Here is a 22,316-nt window from a genome sequence, read left to right as displayed (position 1 = left end):
TACATCAAATTAAAAAGTTTCTGCAAAACAAAGGAAATCATCAATCATATTAAAAAGCAACCTACAGAATGTGAGAAAATATTTGCAAACCACATTTCCAGTAATGGGTTAATGTCCAAAATATACAAGGAATTCATATAACTGAAGAGCAACACAATAAATAACTCAATTAAAAACAGGCAAATGTCCTAAATAGACATTTTTCCAAAGAAGAAATCAGAAATGGTAAACAGACACATTAAATGATGCTCAACATCACTAATTCTCAGGGAAATGCACATCAAAACCACAGTGAGCTCACCTCAAACCTTTTAGAATGCCATTACTAAAAAGACAAGAGATTAAAAAATGCTGGTGAGGATATGCAGAAAAGGGATCCCTCCTATGCTGTTGCTGTGAATGTAAACTGGTACAGCCACCATGGGAAACAGTAAGGAATGTTCCTCAAAAGTTAGAAATAGAAGTACCATATAATCCAGTTATCCTACTTCTGGGTATATATCCAAAGGAAATGAAACTGTTGTCTTTAAGAGATATCTGCACTTCCATGTTTATTACGGTATTATTCGCAATAGCAAGGGTATGGAATCAATCTAAGTGTCCATCAGTGGATCAACAGATAAAGAAAATATGGTATATACAAAATAACACTATTCAGCCTTTAAAAAGAAGGAAATCTGCTATTTGTGACAATATGAATGAATCTGGTGGGTATTATGCTACTTAAAATAAGAGAAACAGAGAAGGACAAATACTGTGTGGTATCACTAATATGTGGAATCTAAAAAACAAAACAAAACAAAAACCAGGAGTTACCATCGTGGCGCAGTGGTTAACGAATCCAACTAGGAACCATGACGTTGCGGGTTCGGTCCCTGCCCTCGCTCAGTGGGTTAACCATCCGGCATTGCCGTGAGCTGTGGTGTAGGTTGCAGACGCGGCTCGGATCCCACGTTGCTGTGGCTCTGGCGTAGGCCAGTGGCTACAGGTCCGATTCAACCCCTAGCCTGGGAACCTCCATATGCCGCAGGAGTAGACCAAAGAAATAGAAAAAAGACAAAAAAAAAAAAAAAAAAAAAAAAAAAAAAAAAAAAACAAAGAAAAAAAAATACAACTGATAGGAACAGAGGTTAGAAAAGCAGTTGCAAGGGCTGGGAGGAAAGGGGGAAGTAGGAAGAGGTTAGTAAAAGGATATAAGCTGTCAATTATAAAATCAATAAAGTATGAATATCTAATGTATAATATGGTAATTATAGTTGATAACACTGTATTATATAATTAAATTTTGCTAAGAAAGTGGAACTTCACCCAAAAAAGGTCAATATGTGAAGTGAAATCCTTTCACAATATATACACATATCAAATCATCACAACATACACTTCAAATATTTTACAATTTTTCAGCGATATCAATTTTTTTAAAGGAAAAAAACAACAACAAAAAAACCACATTAGAACTTCAGATCCAAAAGAATTTACCTTTTACACCAGTCACAATAGCTATCATCAAAAGTCTACAAATAATAAGTGCTGGAGAGGGTGTGGAGAAAAGGGAACCCTCCTACACTGTTGATGGGAATATTTATTGATATAGTCACTATGGAAGACAGTATGGAAGTTCCTTAAAAAAAATGAAAATAGAGCTATCATATGATCTTGTAATCCCACTCCTGAGCATACATCCAGAGAAAACCATAATTCAAAAAGATACATGCACCCCAGTGTTCAGTGCAGCACTATTCACCATAGCCAAGACATGAAAGCAACCTAAATATCCATCAAAAGATGAATGGATAAAGAAGATGTGATATACACACATATGTATGCATGTATATGTGTGTGTGTATCATGTGTGATATACACACACATATATATGCATGTATATGTGTGTGTGTGTATACATACACAGAATATTACTCAGGCATAAAAAAAGAATGAAATAATGCCATTTGCAGCAACATGGATGGACCTAGAGATTACCATACTAAGTGAAGTTGGCCAAAGACAAATATCATATGATATTGCTTACATGTGGAACCTAAAAAAAAGACATACAAATGAACTTATTTACAAAACAGAAAGAGATGCACAGATATAGAAAACAAACTTACAGTTACCAAAGGGGAAAGGGGAGTGAGGAGAGGTGTAAATTAGGAGGTTAGGATTACCATATACACACTACTATACATAAAATAGATAACCAACAAGGACCTACTGTATAGTACAGGGAACTATACTTAATATTTTTAATAACCTATAGGGGGAGAGAATCTGAAGTATACACATAACTATGTATGTATGTATATATGTATGTGTGTGTATATATATATATTCAGATATATCTGAATCCCTGTGCTATACACCTGAAGCTAACATGATGTCATAAATCAACTATACTTCAATTAAATTTTTTAATTAAAAAATTTATTTTTAAAAATTTAATTTAAAAAATTGGGACAAAGACAAAAATAAAAATAAAAAATTGGGAGTTCCCGTCATGGCTCAGTGGTTAACGAATCCAACTGGCATCCATGAGGATGCGGGTTCGATCCCTGGCCTCACTCAGTGGGTTAAGGAACTGGCATTGGCCGTGAGCTGTGGTGTAGGTCACAGATGCAGCTGAGATCCCGAGTTGCTGTGGTTCTGGCTTAGGCTGGAGGCTACAGCTCTGATTCGACCCCTAGCCTGGGAACCTCCATGTGCTGCTGATGAAGCCCTAAAAAACAAAAAAAGAAAAAGAAGACAAAAAAATATTTAATTTAAAAAGTATACTTTTAATGAGGTTGCAGGTTCGATCCCTGGCCTTGCTCAGTGGGTTATGGATGTGGAGTTGCCGTGAGCTGTGGTGTAGGTCACAGACACGGCTTGGATCTGGAATTGCTGTGGCTATGCTGTAGGCAGGTGGCTACAGCTCCGATCAGATCCCTAGCCTGGGAACTTCATATGCCTCGGGTGTGGCCCTAAAAAAAAAAAAGACAAAAATATATAAATACATTTTAACCACCTAAGTGTCTTCTAACTCTTCTCTGATTAAAACATTTCAGGAAGGGCAGTATGGTCTCAGGTTCGTTTGTTTTTCAGAAATCGCTAAGTTATGTATCACATCTTTGAAAAGTCACTTTACTTTGGAGGCAAAGAATGATAACTGGCATAAAGATTAATGACAAACATGTGTATCAAGAGTCCCAGTTTCAGCCCAATATGTTCTCCTGCTGGAACTCAGCCATGACTGAGTCCTTATGATGACAAGAGGGATTACTCCCCACCCCACTGGAGGCCTAAGCACAAGTCAATTTGTAGGAGGTTTATTTGGTGTGGGGAGCAGAAAAAGCTATATGAAAGTCAAAATATAAGCTATCAAGGCATGAATTCTCTGAGCATAAGGAGAGAGAGTGTCAAAATAAAGAATTCTTTCACTCAACTAATATTTATGGAGTGACTCCTCTACTACAGTGGCAATGAGATAAGAGCAATGAAAAAATCAGAGATTCCTGCCTCTTGAAGAGAAATAGAATATAAACAAGTTACAGAGCTTAACAAATGCTATGAAAGAAATAAAGCAATATGGTAAATGGGGACAATTTTCAGTAGGATAGAAAGGGAAGACCTCCCCAAGGAGGGACATTTGAACCAACATGGAAGGATGAAATGAAGACAGGTTAGATGGAGAAGGATGTGTCCAGGAGGCAGCAAGGACAAAAGACCTAAGGCAGGAGAAAGCTTGGACCCAAAACACAGGCAGGCAGTGTGGCTGGAGCCTATTGAGAGTGGGTGGCACAGAGTGAGGGGCCAGCATCCCCCTAGCAATCCTGAGGGTTAATAGTGGATTTTTAACAAACAAGAATCTTGATTCTGGAGTTCTCTCCTAGTGCAGTGGGTTAAGGGTCCAGAGTTGTCACTGCAATGGCCCAGGTTGTTGCTGTGGCATAGGTTCAGTCCCTGGCCTGGGAACTACCTCATGCCATGGATATGGCCAAAAAAAAAGGATCTTGATTTTATTTAGTTTTCATATATCTCTCTGCCATGGAAGGAAGAAGCATAGATGGCAAGAGTGAGAAAAGGGCAGTGAGAATGGAGATTTGGATTCTCTTGCAGTTGTCCAGGAAGGAAACGATGGTGTCCTAGGACTAGGAATGACAGTAGAATGGGAGACAAAAAAATAGTTTCAAAGTTTGTTTTGGAAACAGAACCTCAGAATTTCTGATGTGCTGGTTGTAGGAGGTAAGGAAAAAGCAGTGTTGAGAATGACTTAGGTTTTGGTGTACATGATGGGATATACGGTGGGGGTTGGATGGGAAGTAGGGGAGAAGTTGGTACAATATTGGGAGAATAACTCAGGACACTGACTAATGTTACCCAGACTTCAGTGGAGGTTCCCAGATTCCGGGGATCTAGAGCAGACATCCTTGAACCCTCAGCTCTATGGCCTGAGAGAACTAGATCTCTCCAAGATTTCTCTTTTGTTCTCAAGGGTTTAGGATTTCATCATTGTCCTGTGTTTCTGTCTCCTGTGTCCTCATCTCCTATCTCACCCTTCAACCTTTTTCCTTTCATCCTTTTATTTTTAAAATAGATGTTTGCTTCTCTATTTGGTACATTTATTCAAAGCAAAATTAATAGGCTATACATAATGTCACAGGGTTGACCATACTGATTTAAACAAAGCCCCATTAATTGTAAGGGATGCCTTTCAATACAACACTCTGGGGGGAAAAAAAACTAAGGTAATCAATACAATACTATAACAGTTAATATCTTTTAGAAACAGCTTCATAGTTTTTGAAATTGTATACATGTTTATACTTGTCAAAACCTTATTACATTTTCTAAATGATTTCATGTTTTCACTAGAGTTCTCGTCACTGAAGTCACATTGTTCTTGGTACATATAATGCAGAAAAACATTTCTGATGTCATTCCAAATCTATTTTCAACTGGGTCTAGAAATGGTACCAAGTTCTTTTATTTCATGTATTCCTGCACCAGAGATGGTCATTCTTGTATCAAGTCTTCATATTATTGCGAACAATTTCTTCCCAATAAAAGCAGTGATTCATGACAGTTCCTGATGGGAAGCATGTCCTGATGTAATCTCTGCTTTATCTCATCTGGTGCAGCATCAGTCAGAGGTTATCCTGGATAACCAAGATATCCTAGCTTCTCACAGCAGACTTCTAGTGAAAAATACATGCTTCTATTGATTGTTGCATTTCTTACCTTCAAGTTTACAAAACAACTCCATTCACATCCAGCATTCTCTGAATCTTTTCTTACTTTAATGAAGATCTGAGGGCTCAGAGAGACCGTAATCAGACTCATAACCTGTTTAAAATATCTAAATTTTTTTTTTTTTTTTTTTTTTTTTTTGCTTTTTAGGACCACACCTGCAGCACATGGAAATTCTCAGGCTAGTGGTTGAATTGGAGCTACAGCTGCCAGCCTACACCACAGCCACAGCAACACAGGATCCAAGCCACATCTGTGACCTACACAGCTCAGAGCAACGGTGGATCCCCAACCCACTGACCGAGGCCAGGGATCGAACCAGCAACCTCATGGACAATGGTGGATTCGTTTCCATGGCACCACAACAGGAACTCCCTAAAATATCTACAATTTTAAATAAAAGCATGTAAAACTATCTTGGAGGAGATTAAATATAAATACATGTGGTATGTCTGGTCTAGATTATGTTTTATTTCATTGAAAAATATTTACTGTACACTTGTAATAGGCCAGGAACTCTAGATGCTAAGGAGAGAGAAGAGTACAAATGGACATAATCAGGCAGCTCAGAGGTCTCAGGGTCTTTGTTTTATCATTTCTGCTGCAAGAGGAATCAAATATTCTTAACTTAGCCTGGGTTTCCTATAAGCCTTTAAAAAAATAAATAAATAAATAAGGAAAGGTCTAACGGAAGAGCTCTCAGTGGTCCCAACTGTTTTTCACAGCTTTTAAAGCCAAATCTAACATTAAACGAGATGATACGTTAAAGTCCCCATACATGACCCCAGCAGCACAGCCACTAAAGGAGTGTCAGTCATCTTACCCCCTCCTTTGTTTGATATGCATTCAAAGCCAGTCTTACTGTCCTTCTAAATTAGGGTTCTGCAAGGGAATTAAGTCCTAATGCCCAAAGGCATCCATTGGACAAAGTGAATGAATTTCTCCCCTTACACCCAGAGGAGTACCAACTTTTAAGTACCACTCTTGGGAGACTTGAAAAAACGACCACTCAGATCAACTTCTGTAGAGCTTAGTTCTCTCACACAAACCTCAGCTGAAGTTAAGAAAAGCTGGAGGACAGTATCACTTTCTCCTTCTATTTTCAAAAGCAAGGTCAAATCGGGGGAAAGATCTAATTTGGTAAAGGCAAGGACCCTAGAACAACAATAAAAAAATAAACCAGAAGCCAGAAACTCTCTAGAGAACTAAGGAATCAAAGAGAAAAGTTAGACTCACTGAAGGTGAGTGCTCTAAGGAAAACAGAACTGTGCAGAGGCCAGGGCAGAGAAACATCAGTTAGACTAAAATCAAATACAGTGCAGCTGAAACCAAAACAAATGCCTCCATTCAAAAAAAGAGCCCAGAAAAGCTTAGAAAATATTATGCTTCTCTCTACTGCTCAGGGGACCCCAAAACATCTGAAATAAACTGCTACATGCTCACATAGCCTATAAACACTATTCTAATCACACAAGGATAACAAGGCAGCCACAAAGACTCTACCCAGATGAGAAAGGTTTATGTCAGAAGTTAATTTAAAATTCTAAAAATGACTTAAAATCATTTATTCTAATTGCTTGGTGTCTCTTTCCCAGAACGGAAATGACCTAACTCAAGGACATAAAAACTCATCATGGCGTTTTACAAAGCTAAGAGACATGACGAAATTAAGTTGTAGAGATGCATTAATACTTCTTAAATAAACATGTAATTGCTTACTTCCATGTAGTTTAAATGCATAGACTAAACATGCATAATAATTCATAATACATATCTATCATTACCAGTAAAGGTGTATCACAAATCAACTTTAAGCAAATGATGTAAAAATGAGATTTATATTTAATGCACTATTGTAAATTGCACCAATTGCCAGTGTTAACACTGGCAGCATCAGATGCCAAAAAAGCTTTTAAATGCCTGGAAGGAGCATGCTTTCCAAAACTGTTAGAAAAAGGAAAAAAATAAATAAAAGGAATTGAGAAGAAAGGACTGAAAAAAAAAAAAAAAACCATCTTATTCTTGTCACTTAATATTCTGTACCAAGACCATAATGTATACTCAAAAATAAAGAAAAAGAACTAAAGACTTCTCAATCAAGGGCAGAAGAAAGCAGGCTGCCCTTTCTTTTTCTCCTTTGCAATTCATCAGTACAACAGGAGGTGTGGCTGAGCTAAATCACTTCAACTTTCAGCCACAGGAAGTGGCAACATTCAAGTATATTAGCTCATTTTCACATGAATTTACAATTCACTTTTAAAACCAACAACAATAAAAGTTGATCCCTAAGAATATCTATCTTCACAGGAGCAATTGAATTTCACAATTTCACAGAAATCATAATTTGCAAGAGTTCTCCTGTGGCACAGCAGGTTAAGGATCCTACATAGTCACTGCAGCAACCTGGGAACTTCCACATCCCATGGGCACAGCAAAAAAAATCATAATTTGCAGTAATGTATCTAATGATCTCCTCTGACCAATCTCCACAAATTTTAATTCGGTTCAGGTAAAGTTATCGCGGAGGTGACTGCAAGTAAAAACATCTCTTATGCCCTCTTTAATCTATAATTTGACATTTGATAATAATGCTAATTTATTTAACATATTTTAAAGGCCCAGGATATTGAACTGTTTAAATATCATTGCCCATGAAGATTTCAATAGCTAACATATTTATTCTTCTAGTATGCAAAAGCTATGCATCAATGAGCCTTCAAAACATGGAAGACCAACTCATCTTTTTCAAGTAATTAGACTGGGGTTCAAGATTAGGTCCAACTGATTTCAAAACCTGGCTTCCTAATTTACTAATTTTATGGCCTTAAATGTTCTACACTTCAGTTTTCTCACCTAAAAAGAAAAAAAAAATCATCTGCATAGCACTGCTGTGGGGATTAAAAGAGATGATTTACAAAGATTTTTGCACAGTGTGTAGCACACAGAGATGAACAAAAGATAACTGCAATTATTGTGTAGAATACCATACTTCTAATACCTACAGACCTGACAGCTTTTATATACTACCTTGATTTTAGGAAATAGCTAAGGTAGCTTACAAGAATATTTAAAATACCAAGTCACTAAACCAAAATGTAAATGTAAAAAAGAAAGAATAACAAAGATGAGGTTAATTTTTTTTCTTTGTCTTTTTGCCTTTTCTAGGGCTGCTCCCGCGGCATATGGAGGTTCCCAGGCTAGGGGTCCAATTGGAGCTTTAGCTGCCGGCCTATGCCAGATCCACAGCAACGCAGGATCCGAGCCGTGTCTGCAACATACACTGCAGCTCACGGCAATGCCGGATGGTTAACCCACTGAGCAAGGCCAGGGATCGAACCCACAACTTCATGGTTCCTAGTCGGATTCGCTAACCACTGAGCCATGACAGGAACTCCAAAGATGAGGTTAATTTTAAAAAGGCAAAATGTCAGAAAAGATGAGCTTCATCAGTTACACACAGTACTATTCCTATGATAGAAAATAAATCAATAATTAGCTGGCACTAAAGCAAGATAGGAGTGTTTTCCAAGAGTCTTTCAAAATAGGGTAACAAATGGAATGAAACCATCTTCAACAATATCCTTACAAAAGATAAAGTTTCACAGAATTTTCTCAATGTAGACCCTTCACCAAACCATAGTGACACATTTTTGGGTGTTTAGTTGAATATATTTGAAATTAAAGGGTATTAAAGAGGAAAAAGAATAAAAAATGTTTAAAGATTTGGGGTTAAATCATTTAGAGCAAAACAAAAGACTATGGTCACATTTAACTGCCTTAATAATAAGTTTTTGGTGGCATTAATTAGCTCTGTCTTTACAAAAAAAAATTTAGGAAATGGAGGAAGTTTGGTCTAAGCACACATAAGGACAAACTTGATGATCAGGATGATTACATTTTAGTGAGAAACTTAACACTTTTTCAGGTCTAAAATTCTGAAAAATCAATCAGTCAACCAAATAAATATTGCCTGTCTTATTGAAAGAGCCAACTAGAAAAAAATTATTCAAAGAAAGAAGAGGAAACTGAATAGAACCACGGGCCTTAGTACCCTGAAGAGAAGAGAATAAAAAAAGACCACAGAATAGGCAAAGTGGGGAGGGAAACAAACAATTTTAAGAAAAGACAGGCCATTTTTCAATGTTACAAACCTTAAATAAGATTTTTAACATAGAAGAATTCTCAATTTTCCTCATCAAGGAGTTAAACAGGTGCATTAGTCTAACAATTCAGAAGACATTTCCATTATGTCTTCTGCTATTTGCTATTAAAACTATTCTGTAATCTGTGAGCATATATCAACCTTCAATGAGAATCCCAACTTGGAATAAACAACTCTCTAACTAATCCACCAAGTTAACAATCCTCAAGCAGATAGTTGATTTTTGAGCCAATTTTTCCATCATGCTGAACTTTAATTTGGAAAACGGTTATTTGAAATATAACCTTAAACTCATGCCAACAATGTAAAGGTATCAGAAGCTTCATTTCTGAATTGACTATCATTATTTTAATAGTATGAACCAATAAGCATTTAGGAGGGAAATCATTTTATTAGAGGTTAATAAAGTGTTCATTATGCCCACTATGTGGTTAGTAAAAAAAATAAAGAACTGCTCTAGGGGGTCAGAATAAAGAATGATGAACAATTTCAACCTCTAGGTTTCTCTCTCTCCTGACTTCATAGAGGTGGGGTAAGAACATGCTAAAATAATGAATATGAACATTTCTTATAAAGTTATTCAAATTCAGGGATCTGTTAAAGACTAATACATGTATCCTAAGAACTTCTAAATGACATAATAAGGAGAACAGAATATATCAAAGAATTATAGCACTATTCACAATAGCCAAGACATGGAAACAACCTAAACGTCCATTGACAGATGAATGGATTAAGAAGATGTGGTATATATACACAATGGAATACTACTCAGCCATAAAAAAGAACAAAATAATGCCATTTGCAGCAACATGGATGGAACTAGAGACTCTCATACTGAGGGAAGTAAGTCAGAAAGAGAAAGGCAAATACCATATCACTTATATCTGGAATCTAATATAGGGCACAAATAAAACTTTCCACAAAAAGAAACTCATGGGGGGATGGGATTAAGATGGCAGAATAGAAGGACTGGAGCTCAACTTCTCTCCTAAAAACAAAAAAATTCACAACTAAAGACTGAGCACTCTTCACCAAAATGGACCAGAAACCCTAAAAAAGATACCCTACTCCAGAAGAAAAAGAGGAGGCCACATCAAGACGTAGGAGGGGTGATTTCACGATATAAACTACCCCATAGCTCCTAGGTGGGAAGCTCCACAGACTGGAAACTAACTGGTTCACAGAGACTCACCTACAGGAGTGAGAGTTCTGAGCCACACATCAAACTCTCACGTGTGGGGATCTGGCACTGGGAGAAAGAGCCCTGGAGCATCTGGCATTGAAGGCCAGTGGGGCTTGTGTGCAGGAGCTCCATGGGACTGGGGGAAACGGAGACCCCATTCTTAAAAGGTGCACACAGACTTTCACGTGCACTGAGTCCCAGGGCAAAGCAAAGCCTCCATAGGAATCTGGGTCAAACCTGACCACAGTTATTGGAGGACATCCTGGGAAAACGGGTGAACGTGGCATGTTGTGAGGGAAGGACACTGAAAGCGAAGCTCTCGGGAATATTCAGCAGCAGTGTCTTTCTCTGGAGGTGGCCATTTTGGGAAAATCTGGCCCCACCCATCAGCCAGCTGCTGAGAATCCCCAGGGCAAACAACAACCCAGGTGGGATCACAGCCCCACCCCTCAGTAAACAGGCTACCTAAAGACCCCTCAGGCACACAGCTGCCTCTAATCCCATCCACAGACTAAGCCCCACCCACCAGAGGGATTAGAATCGGCTCCTCCTACAAGGGGCAGGCATCAGCCCCTACCATCAGGAAGCCTACACCAAGCCCCCATTCTGACTTCAGCCACAGGGGTCAGACATCAGAAGTAAGAGAGGCTACAACTCTAGTATCTGTAAGATGGTCACCACACCAAAAAGCTATAAAAATGAAAAGACAGAGAACTATAACTCAGATGAGGGAGAAAGAAAAAACCCCAGAAAAACAGCTAAGCCATGAGGAGATTCTCAGCCTCCAGGAAAAAGACTTTATACTGTTGATGTTGAAGATGATGCAAGACATTGGAAATAAACTGGAGGCAAAGATGGATAATTACAGGAAACACTGACCAAAGAGATACAAGATATCAAACTGAAACAAGAAGAGATGCAAAATACAATAACTGAAATAAAAAATTCACTAGAAGCAGCTAACAGCAGAATACAGGAGGCAGAAGAATGAATAAGCGAGGTGGAGGACAGATTAGTGGAAATCCAGATGCAGAAGAGAAAAGAGAAAAAAGATTGAAAACAAATGAAGAGAGTCTCAGAGAACTCTGGGATGACGTTAAATGCACCAACATCCATATTATAGGGGTGCCAGAAGGAGAAGAGAGAGAGGAGACAGAAAAAATATTCCAAGAGATAATAGCCAAAAACTTCCCTAACATGGGGAAGGAATCACTCACTCAAATCCAGGAAGCACAATGAGTACCATATAAAATAAGCCCAAGGAGGAACACCCCAAGACACATACTAATCAAACTGACCAAAATTAAAGACAAAGAGAAAATCTTGAAAGCAGCTAGGGAAAAGAAACAAGTAACATACAAGGGAACCCCAATAAGGTTATTGGCAGATTTTTCAACAGAAACTCTGCAGGCCAGAAGGGAGTGGCATGATATACTCAGTGTGACAGCATGATGAAAGGAAAAAACCTCCAACCAAGATTACTCTACCCAGCAAGGCTCTCGTTCAGATTTGAAGGAGAAATCAAAACCTTCTCAGATAAGCAAAAGCTGAGAGAATTCAGCAACACCAAACCAGCCTTACAACAAATACTAAAGGAACTTCTATAGCAGAAAAGAACAAGAGAAGAAGGAAAGGAACAAGAGCAGCAAAAACAAATCCAAGGTAATTAATAAAATGGCAATAAGGACATACATATCAATAATTACCTTAAATGTGAATGGAGCAAACACCCCAGCCAAAAGACATAGACTGGCTGAATGGATACAAAAACAAGATCCATATATATGCTGTCTTCAAGAGATCCGCTTCACTTCTAGGGACACATACAAATTGAAAGTGAGAGGATGGAAGAAAATATTCCATGCAAATGGGGATCAAAAGAAAGCTGGAGTAGCAATACTCATATCAGTCAAAATAGACTTTAAAATGAAGAATATTTTAAGGGCCAAAGAAGAACATTACATAATGATCAAAGGATTAATCCAAGAAGATGATATAACAATTTTAAATATCTACGCACCCAACACAGGTTCACCACCATATATAAGGCAACTGCTAACAACGTTAAAAGGAGAAATCGACAATAACACAATCACAGTGGGGGACGTTAACACCCCACTTACAGCAATGGACAGATCAACCAGACAGAAAATCAATAAGGAAACACACGCCCTGAATGAAGCATTAAACCAGATGGACTTCATTGATATTTATAAGACATTTCATCCAAAAGCAACAGAATACACATTCTTCTCAAGTGCACATGGAACATTCTCTAAGATTGATCATATCCTGGGCTACAAATCCAACCTCAGTAACTTTAAGAAAATTGAAATCATATCAAGCATCTTTTCCAACCACAAAGCTATACGACTGGAAATCAACAACAAGAAAAAACTGCAAAAAACACAAACACATGGAGACTGAACAACATGCTACTAAACAACCAATGGATCACAGAAGAAATCAAAGAGGAAATTAAAAAATACACAGAAGCAAATGACAACAAAGATACGACACTCCAAAACCTATGGGATGCAGCAAAAGCCGTTCTAAGAGGAAAGTTTATAGCAATACAAGCCCACCTAAGGAAACAAGAAAAAGCCCAAATAAACAAGGTAACTTTACATCTAAAGCAGCTCAAGAGAGAAGAACAGACAAGACCTAAAGTTAGTAGAAGTAAAGAAATCATAAAGATCCAGAGCAGAAATCAATGAAATAGAAACAAAGAAAACCATAGAAAAGATCAATGAAACGAAAAACTGGTTCTTTGAAAAGATCAACAAAATTGATAAACCCCTAGCCAGACTTATCATGCAAAAAAGAGAGAGGATTCAAATCAATAAAATTAGAAAAGAAAAAGGAGAAGTAACAACGGACACCACAGAAATACAAAGGATCATAAGAGACTACTATATGCAACTATATGCCAATAAAATGGAAAACCTAAAAGAAACGGACAAATTATTAGAAAAGTACAATCTTCCAAGACTAAACCAAGATGAAATAGAAAAGATGAACGGACCAATCACAAGAACTGAAATTGAAACTGTGATTTAAAAACTTCCAACAAACAAAAGTCCAGGACCAGATGGCTTCACAGGCGAATTCTATCAAACATTTAGAGAAGATCTGACACCTCTCCTTCTGAAACTATTTCAAAAAATTGCAGAGGAAGGGATACTCCCAAACTCATTCTATGAGGCCACTGTCACTCTGGTACCAAAACCAGACAAAAACTCCGCAAAAAAGGAAAACTATAGGCCAATTTCACTGATGAACATCGATGCAAAAATCCTCAATAAAATACTAGCAAACCACATCCAACAATACTTTAAAAGGATTGTACATCATGATCAAGTGGGATTTATCCCAGGGATGCAAGGGTTCTTCAATACCCACAAATCCATCAGTGTGATACACCACATTAACAAACTGAAGAATAAAAACCATATGATCCTCCCAATAGACACGGAAAAAGCCTTTGACAAAATCCAACACCCATTTCTGATAAAAACCCTTCAGAAGGTGGGCATAACAGAAACCTACCTCAACATGATAAAGGCCATATACGACAAACCCACAGAGAACATCATTCTCAATGGTGAAAAGCTGAAAGAATTCCCGCTGAGATCAGGAACAAGACAAGGATGTCCACTCTCACCACTACTTTTCAACATAGTTTTGGAATTCCTAGCCACAGCAATCGGAGAAGTAAAAGAAATAAAAGGAATCCAAATTGGAAAGGAAGAAGTAAAACTATCGCTATTTGCAGATGACATGATACTATACCTAGAGAATCCTAAAGACTCCACCAGAAAACTGTTAGAGCTCATCCACGAATTTGGCAAAGTCGCAGGATACAAAATCAATACACAGAAATCGACAGTGTTTCTACATACTAACAATGAAAAAGCAGAAAAGGAAATTAAGGAAGCAATCCCGTTTACCATCGCATCCAAAAGAATAAAATACCTAGGAGTAAACCTACCTAAAGACACAAAAGACCTGTACTCTGAAAACTATAAGCCACTGATGAAAGAATTCAAAGATGACAAAATAGATGCAAAGATATACCATGCTCATGGATTGGAAGAGTTAATATTATCAAAATGACTATACTACCTAAGGCAATCTACAGATTCAATGCAATCCCTATCAAATTACTAAGGACGTTTTTCACAGAACTCAAACAAAATATTTTAAAGTTTGTTTGGAAGCACAAAAGACCCAGAATAGCCAAAGACATCCTGAAAAAGAAAAATGGAGCTGGAGGAATCAGGCTCCTGGACTTCAGACTATACTACAAAGCAAGTCGTCAAAACTGCATGGTACTGGCACAAAGATAGAAATATAGATCAGTGGAACAGGATAGAAAGCCCAGAATTACACCCACACACCTACAGCCAACTAATCTATGACAAAGGAGGCAAGACTATACAATGGAGAAAGGACAGCTTGTTCAATAAGTGGTGCTGGGGAAACTGGACAGCCACATGGAAAGAATGAAATTAGAACACTTCCTAACACCATACACAAAAATAAACTCAAAATGGATTAAAGACCTAGATATAAGACCAGAGACTAGAAAACTCCTAGAGGAAAACATAGGCCAAACACTCTCTGACATAAACGACAACAACATCTTCTCAGATCCACCTCTCAGGGTATTGACAACAAAAAGAAAAATAAGCAAATGGGATCTAATCAAACTTCAAAGTTTCTGCACAGCAAAGAAAACCCTAAACAACACAAAAAGACAAACCACAGAATGGGAGAAAATCTTTGCAAGTGAATCAACTGACAAGGGATTAATATCCAAAATTTATAAATACCTTCTGCAGCTCCATACCAAAAAAAACAAACAACCCCATCAAAAAATGGGCAGAAGATCTAAATAGACAATTCTCCAAAGAAGACATATGGATGCCAAAAAATACATGAAAAGATGTTCAACGTCACTCATTATGAGAGAGATGCAAATCAAAACCACTCTTAGGTACCACCTTACACCAGCCAGAATGGCCATCATCAAAAAGTCTACAAACAATAAGTGCTGGAGAGGGTGTGGAGAAAAAGGAACCCTAGTACATTGTTGGTGGGATTGTAAATTGGTGAAACCACTGTGGAAAGCAGTATGGAGATTCCTCAGAAAACTAAACATAGAACTACCATTTGATCCAGCAATCCCACTCCTGGGCATCTACCCAGAGAAAACCACGACTCGCAAAGACACATGTACTCCAATGTGGCTACTGCACTATTTACAATAGCCAAGACATGGAAACAACCTCAATGTCCATTGACAGAGAAGTGGATCCAGAAGATGTGGTACATATACACAATGGAATATTACTCAGCCATTAAAAGGAATGGAATACTGGCATTTTTAGCAACATGGATGGACCTAGAAACTATCATGCTAAGTGAAGTCAGCCATACAATGAGACACCAACATCAAATGCTTTCACTGACATGTGGAATCTGAAAAAAGGACAGACTGAACTTTTTGCAGAATAGATGCTGACTCACAGACACTGAAAAACTTATGGTCTCCAGAGGAGACAGTTTGGGGGGTGGGGGGATGTGCCTGGCTGTGGGATGGAAATCCTGTGAAATCAGATTGTTATGATCATTATACAACTACAGATGTGATAAATTCATTTGAGCAATAAAAAAAAAATGCAAAAAAAATTTTTTAAATAATTAATTAATTAATTGATTAATTTAAAAAAAAAGAAACTCATAAACTTGGAGAACAGACTTGTGGTTGCCAAGGGGTGGGGCGGAGTGGGATGGACTGGGAATCTGGGGTTAATAGATGCAATCTATTGCCTTTGGAATGGATAAGCAATGAGATCCTCCTGCTGTATAACCCTGGGAACTATATCTAGTCACTTATGATGGAGCATGATGGGGATAATGTGAGAAAAAGAATGTATATATGTATATGTGACTGGGTCACCTTGCTATACAGTAGAAAATTGACAGAACACTGTAAACCAGCTATAAGGGAAAAAATAAAATGTATTAAAAAAAGAATATATCAAAGAGATAACAGATGCCTTTCTATAGATTATAGTAAAAATCAATTCCATTAGTTCAGTAAATTCCTATCAAGCAGGTATAAAGCACCTACTGAATGCTGAGCAATGTATTAGGCTCTGACAATGGAAAAGTTACTAAGAATGGAAATTCAAATTATTCCATTGACTATAGTTATACATTATCTTATAAATGATGAAAATGGCAACACTGTCTGGATAGTTACTTTATTTGACCTCACATGCACAAGAACATTTCTTGAAGTAGACACAAAATAAAAATGGAAAATTGATGCTGCCATCTCACTATCTGTTAAAAACTCACATAACAAATTCCACTTCCATAAATGTGTAAGCTTGACTAAAACAAAAACCAAACAACACTCCCCTCCCCTCAAAAAACAGTAAACTCTTGTGTGAAGGTTTGTATAGTGGTCTTATTTCTTCAATTGATATATGGAGATGAAGTCTGAGAGTCAACTCTCTACCCCCATTAGCGGGATCCATACTTGTTTTCTCAGATACATGGTCAAACAGAACCACCCTGGCCCATTAAAATGGTTTTCATTTTAATAGTGGGTATCAAACAAGATGAATTTGACCTTAACTGGGATTTCTCTAACTCAAATATTACCAGTACCATTTCATTATTTTTATTTAAAAAAGTAAGTTATAAATTCAAAACACTCTTGGTATTTGGGAATTCACAATCCAAGTAAAACTCTGGGTTCTAGAGATGAGTTATAAAGAAAAAAGAAAGTATCTCAGCATTTCAAAATTGCTGAAACTCAGGAAGGAAAATTTCTCATCATGTTATAAGGAAGTTATTAAGCAGTATTCTTCCAAGTTTGCACAAAACCTTTCCTCTGCTTCTGACAAGAAAAACACAACCTAGTGTTTGTTTGTCTGAAGCTAAAAAAAGTAGTTTCTCAAAACTTATATTTTTGCTTTTGTGATTTTTTTCTCTAACTAAATTGAAACTTACCAATGAGATTTTGAAAGGCCCCATTATTCAACAGTATCCTATAATCACAGAAGTTCTCGTCAATCACTGAAATAGCTTAAATACTTAGAAAGTTATGATTAATACCATTTGAACTCTTGCCAACCTAAAAAGACACAATTTTGCAATAGGAAAAGAAAATTACAATGCTTAATTGCAAAAGGAAAAAAAGAAATATTCTGACTAAAGAATGGACTGAATTTAGATGAGAATTATATTTATCTTTTCGTCACGATACCAAAACCATTTGGTTTAATTGGTGTCTGCTGGGGAGGGGGGAGTGTGGAGAAGAGGATGAAGGGATCAAACGTCTTGCTTAGAATAGTCCCTTCTTGTATCCTTTCCTTCCCTCCTAGGACTATCCCTGGGAACACTGTGTTGACAGTCCATGTCTGCCTAACTAGGCAAGCACACACACATTTTCCTAGCCTGAAAATCTGTGCCTCTAAGAGAACTAATAACATGATCCCATTCCACTTACACTTCAATTGAACTTGCAAATGAAATTTGCAGACTAGGATGATCAATTGTATTTCTTGGCTTGATTCAACCTCTGAGCTTCACCTCTAAAATGCTGACTACGTAAACTTGCTGAAACTAATCTGAGCCTTTCTTTAAGCAAGTTCTGTCCTGATCAGGTTGCCATTTTTTTTTGTTTTGTTTTGTTTTTCATCGAAATGAATATAAGCTCAAATACTGGGTGGGGTTATCCCTGTGATTGTTACGAACTATTTATCAACAAAAGCAAAACCACGAAAGGATTAGATCCTGATGACTCCATCCTCTTTAAAAGTTAAAGAAGCTAGGCTCAACAACAAAGATAAACATCATGTGCCTATTCTGACCATGCACTGTGCTACATATTAAGGATTATGTTATCAGACAAAACATAACTGCTCCCCCAAGGGGCATATCATTTATGCAACAAATTAATGTGCTAAGGACTATTCTGTATGGTGGTGATACAGAAGTGAACATTATATGCCCTTTTGAAGCTTGCATTTCAGTGACCATAAGTGAGCAATTTTTAAAAAATTAATAGGAAAATCACATGGTATTTCAGATGGTGAGAAAGTTCTATAACACTTTAAAATAAGCTGTGAAGTGGGTAGGAAATGCCAGTGGTGAGAAGGTCTTGATCATTTAAATAGGGTGATCAATGAAGGTCTCAAGAAGCAGGTGATATCTGAACAAAAATCCAAAGGTAAGAGATTGAGCCAAAGGGGCCATGTGGAGAAAAAATAATCAGGCATAAGGAAGAAAAATGCTTGGGACTAGAGTATACCTGTCATTCAAGGGCCAGCAAGGAGGCCAGTATAGGCAGGAGGGAGATAGTAGCAGGAGATGAGATCACAAAGGCAAGAGGGGGACAGATCACAGTGGGCCCTTCTAGACATTGTAAAGATTTTGACCTTAACTCAGAGCCAAGTGGGGAGCCAGTAGAAGGATTTGAGCAGAGGAGTGACTTGATTTGACTTATGTTTTTGTAGATATATCTGTGTTGATTGGTGAGGAGGCTATTTAAGTATTCCAGGTTAGAGACGGTGGGGAATGAACTAGGGCAGTAGCAGACAAAATGACAAGACAGGATATATCTGTTAGAACTGTCTGATTATATGCAAGAGAAAACCACTCTACCGAAAGAAAGAAAGAAAGAAAGAAAGAAAGAAAGAAAGAAGAAAGAAAGAAAGAATAAGAAAGAAAGAAAGAATAAGAAAGAAAGAAAGGAAGATTAAACAGAATATTGGGGAATCTCATGAGATTGACGGGGAGACTAGAGAACTAGACTTGAGAACAGGATAGAAACACGGCCAGGAACTATCTGACCATCAGAGCAATACCCCTGGGATGCATGAATTTTAAGCATTGCTTTTAACTTGGCACTACTCCACTCAATATTCAAACAACCAGGTGACTTCAGCCTTCCAAGTTTTAGTCATATGCCCATTTCCTGGCACATACGGAGCAATAGGGACTAGGAACCAAAGGCTTTCCTAGAGGGGATCCAGGTGACTTGATTTACCACCATCAGACCCCAGACTCCCAGGACGGCATTACCTGTGAGAGCAACAAGAGCCCAAAAGGAAATTGAGATGCTATCAGGAACAAAGAATGAACACCAGGAAGACTAGTCTAGGAAACAACTTATATAAGGCGGATAAAGGTGGAATCATAAACAAAAGGTATCTCAGAATAAAAGCCATCTCATAAATTGACACATGCTTTTCAGTAAAAAGGTACTGATGATGTTCAATTGTCATTTTACCCCTCTCTAGATATAAATATACTCCTGGTACTCAAGAGACTACAGTGGAGATTATTTAGCTGTCAAGTGGTCACACAAAAGTTTTTGCTTAAAAAGCCTTAAATGTCTAGATAAGCAATTTTGAAAAATATTTAATTTTTTAATCCAAAGAATATGTAACACATGTACACCTTCCATTAAGCAGAATCAAGGGAGGTATATTTGAATCGGTATATTTGAATTTGTATTATTTGGATAACGTTGTGAATTGCTGACTATAAACAGCTGAAGAAAGGTCCAAATCTATTATTTTAAATCATTCCTTTCACTCTTGCTAGGTAATCTCTGCTCTTAGAATAGGAAATAGACATGGGAAAATAAGGTAGAAAGTCATTTATTCTCTTATCATACTTTATCATGTCTATTTCCTGTTCAAAGGAAAGGTACTATCTAGAGAGAGTGAAAAAAATGATTTAAAATAATATATTTGGGAGTTCCCATTGTGGTGCAGTGGAAACGAATCTGACTAGGAACCACTGAGGGTTCGATCTCTGGCCTTGCTCAGTGGGTTAAGGATCCAGCATTGCTGTAGACTGTGGTGTGGGTCACAGACGCAGTTCAGATCCTGCGTTGCTGTGGCTGTGGTGTAGGCTGGCAGCTGTAGCTCCCATTAGACCCCTAGCCTGGGAACCTCCATGTGCCGCACATGCAGCCCTAAAAAAAAAAAAAAAAAAAAAAAAAATTAATTTAATTTAATAATATATTTGGACCTTTATTTTGAGTGTAAAACCCTACAGATCTCCAGGAAACAAGGTGGTAAGGTGGTGATATGAGCCTTTAGACCTCCCAAAGGCACAGCCAGTACCCCAGTATAGTTAATGTCACCAGGTCAGAATGCAAATCCAGAGATATCAGAGTTTCACATTTCAAAAGAAGCTAAGTTTCCAAATTTTTATGCAAAAGTTCTAGATTTTTTTAAAAAAATTTTATTGTTATTTCCCCAATACAATTTTTTTTTTAAAACTGTAGATTTTAAATGCTGAAAACTTTAGTTTGGGTTTTGGGGGTTGTTTGGGGCTTTTGTTTTGTTTTGTGGTAGTTTTTCAGTTTTTGAACGCTACATAGGTCAAGCAAAGCACGTAAATGTGACCTCTGTTCTCCATTCCTTCAAGGAGTGGTCAGACCTCAACAGGGAGGGCCGGATGCCTGGATTTCTTCTTCCTGTTTCCAAAAATAACACAATCCATCCTTCCTTTTGTGGGAGCCAGATGACATCTATGACAAAGGCATGGATTCCCTAAGAATTACCTTCTTACTCCAGATGCAACCACAATAATCAGTGCTTTTAGAACAATTTAAAAATGACATGTTCAATGAAGACTCAGAAGTACCCTGATTTTCTCTCTGTATAACGTCCAGAACCACGGAGCAAAAGTTGTGGAACTGCTTTAGGGTGAGGCAGCCATGTCAACTGGGGCAGCTGCTGAGGAAAGCAGGTCACTGGAAAGAGGAACTCAAGCAATGAAGCAACTGAGTCAAAGGAAAAAAATATGTTGAAACGGGCTCTCAGAGGAAAAAAAAGCCACAATGGAAAGGAGGCCCTTCTGAATTCCTCAACCCCAACTTTCTTCCTCAGCCCATCCCCCAAGTTCTTTTAGCTGCATGGATTGGCTTCTTTAATTCAACTGAGTATGGTGAACACCAGGCCTCATGTAAGACACAAGGGACAAAAAAAAAAAAAAAAAAAAAAATATATATATATATATATATATATATATATATATGAATTTCCAAAAGAAATTACTTGAGAAGAAATTTTTACAGAATGTGCTCAGAGAATTGGTTAGTCAGTGGAGATTTATGTAAATATTTTTAAGGTATTCATAAGTGACCTAATCCACACAAGCAGGCTTCCTTTTGCATTTTTTCCTCAGAACAGAGGAAGCCTTATTCACAAACTCCACGTGAAAGAAACATATTTTTTTCATCCAGTGGTTAAGGATCTGTAGAATCATTTCCTTTCTACAATGCAAACTTGGTACATGACTTACCCACTTACTTCAGGTGGATGACAAACCACAATCATGAGAGGGAACGATAGGGCACTGCTCTGAGAAAGTGCTTTTTATCCTCTCAAAACATTCGCAAACATTAACCAATTAATTGGTGAGTGAAGTCAGCCTTTAAAAAAAAAAAACAAATGAGAAAACTGAAGATATTTAAAAGCTTTCCCTACAAAGGGATTCAGTGTCTGAGTCTGAATTAGAATTTGGACCTTCCTAACATTAGCAGTTCAGAGATTCAATTCATGTAAACATTTGAAAGGTCAGCTGTTCATCAAATACTTTCCAACTACAGCAAGCGTATCCTTATTAAGTTTCTTTTGCAAAAGTTCCAAGGTGCTGAACACTCATCCATTGCCACCAATAATTAACAATCCCAAACAACCT

General features: G+C 37.5%; 1 long non-coding RNA gene across 1 annotated transcript in view; it reads right to left on the bottom strand.

Annotated features, from left to right (window-relative positions):
* LOC106508433 overlaps nt 1-22,316 on the bottom strand; it is a 661,471-nt gene that overhangs the window by 484,859 nt on the left and 154,296 nt on the right. The window contains exon 5 of the long non-coding RNA XR_002342060.1: nt 21,918-22,047. This is a non-coding gene — a long non-coding RNA (uncharacterized LOC106508433). The remainder of the gene's footprint in view (nt 1-21,917; nt 22,048-22,316) is intronic.

The sequence above is a fragment of the Sus scrofa genome, chromosome 2, assembly GCF_000003025.6.
Source record: "Sus scrofa isolate TJ Tabasco breed Duroc chromosome 2, Sscrofa11.1, whole genome shotgun sequence".
In the NCBI taxonomy this organism is placed as follows: domain Eukaryota; kingdom Metazoa; phylum Chordata; class Mammalia; order Artiodactyla; family Suidae; genus Sus; species Sus scrofa.
The sequence above is the reverse complement of the archived record's forward strand: the minus strand, read 5'-3'. Positions and strand labels throughout refer to the sequence as shown.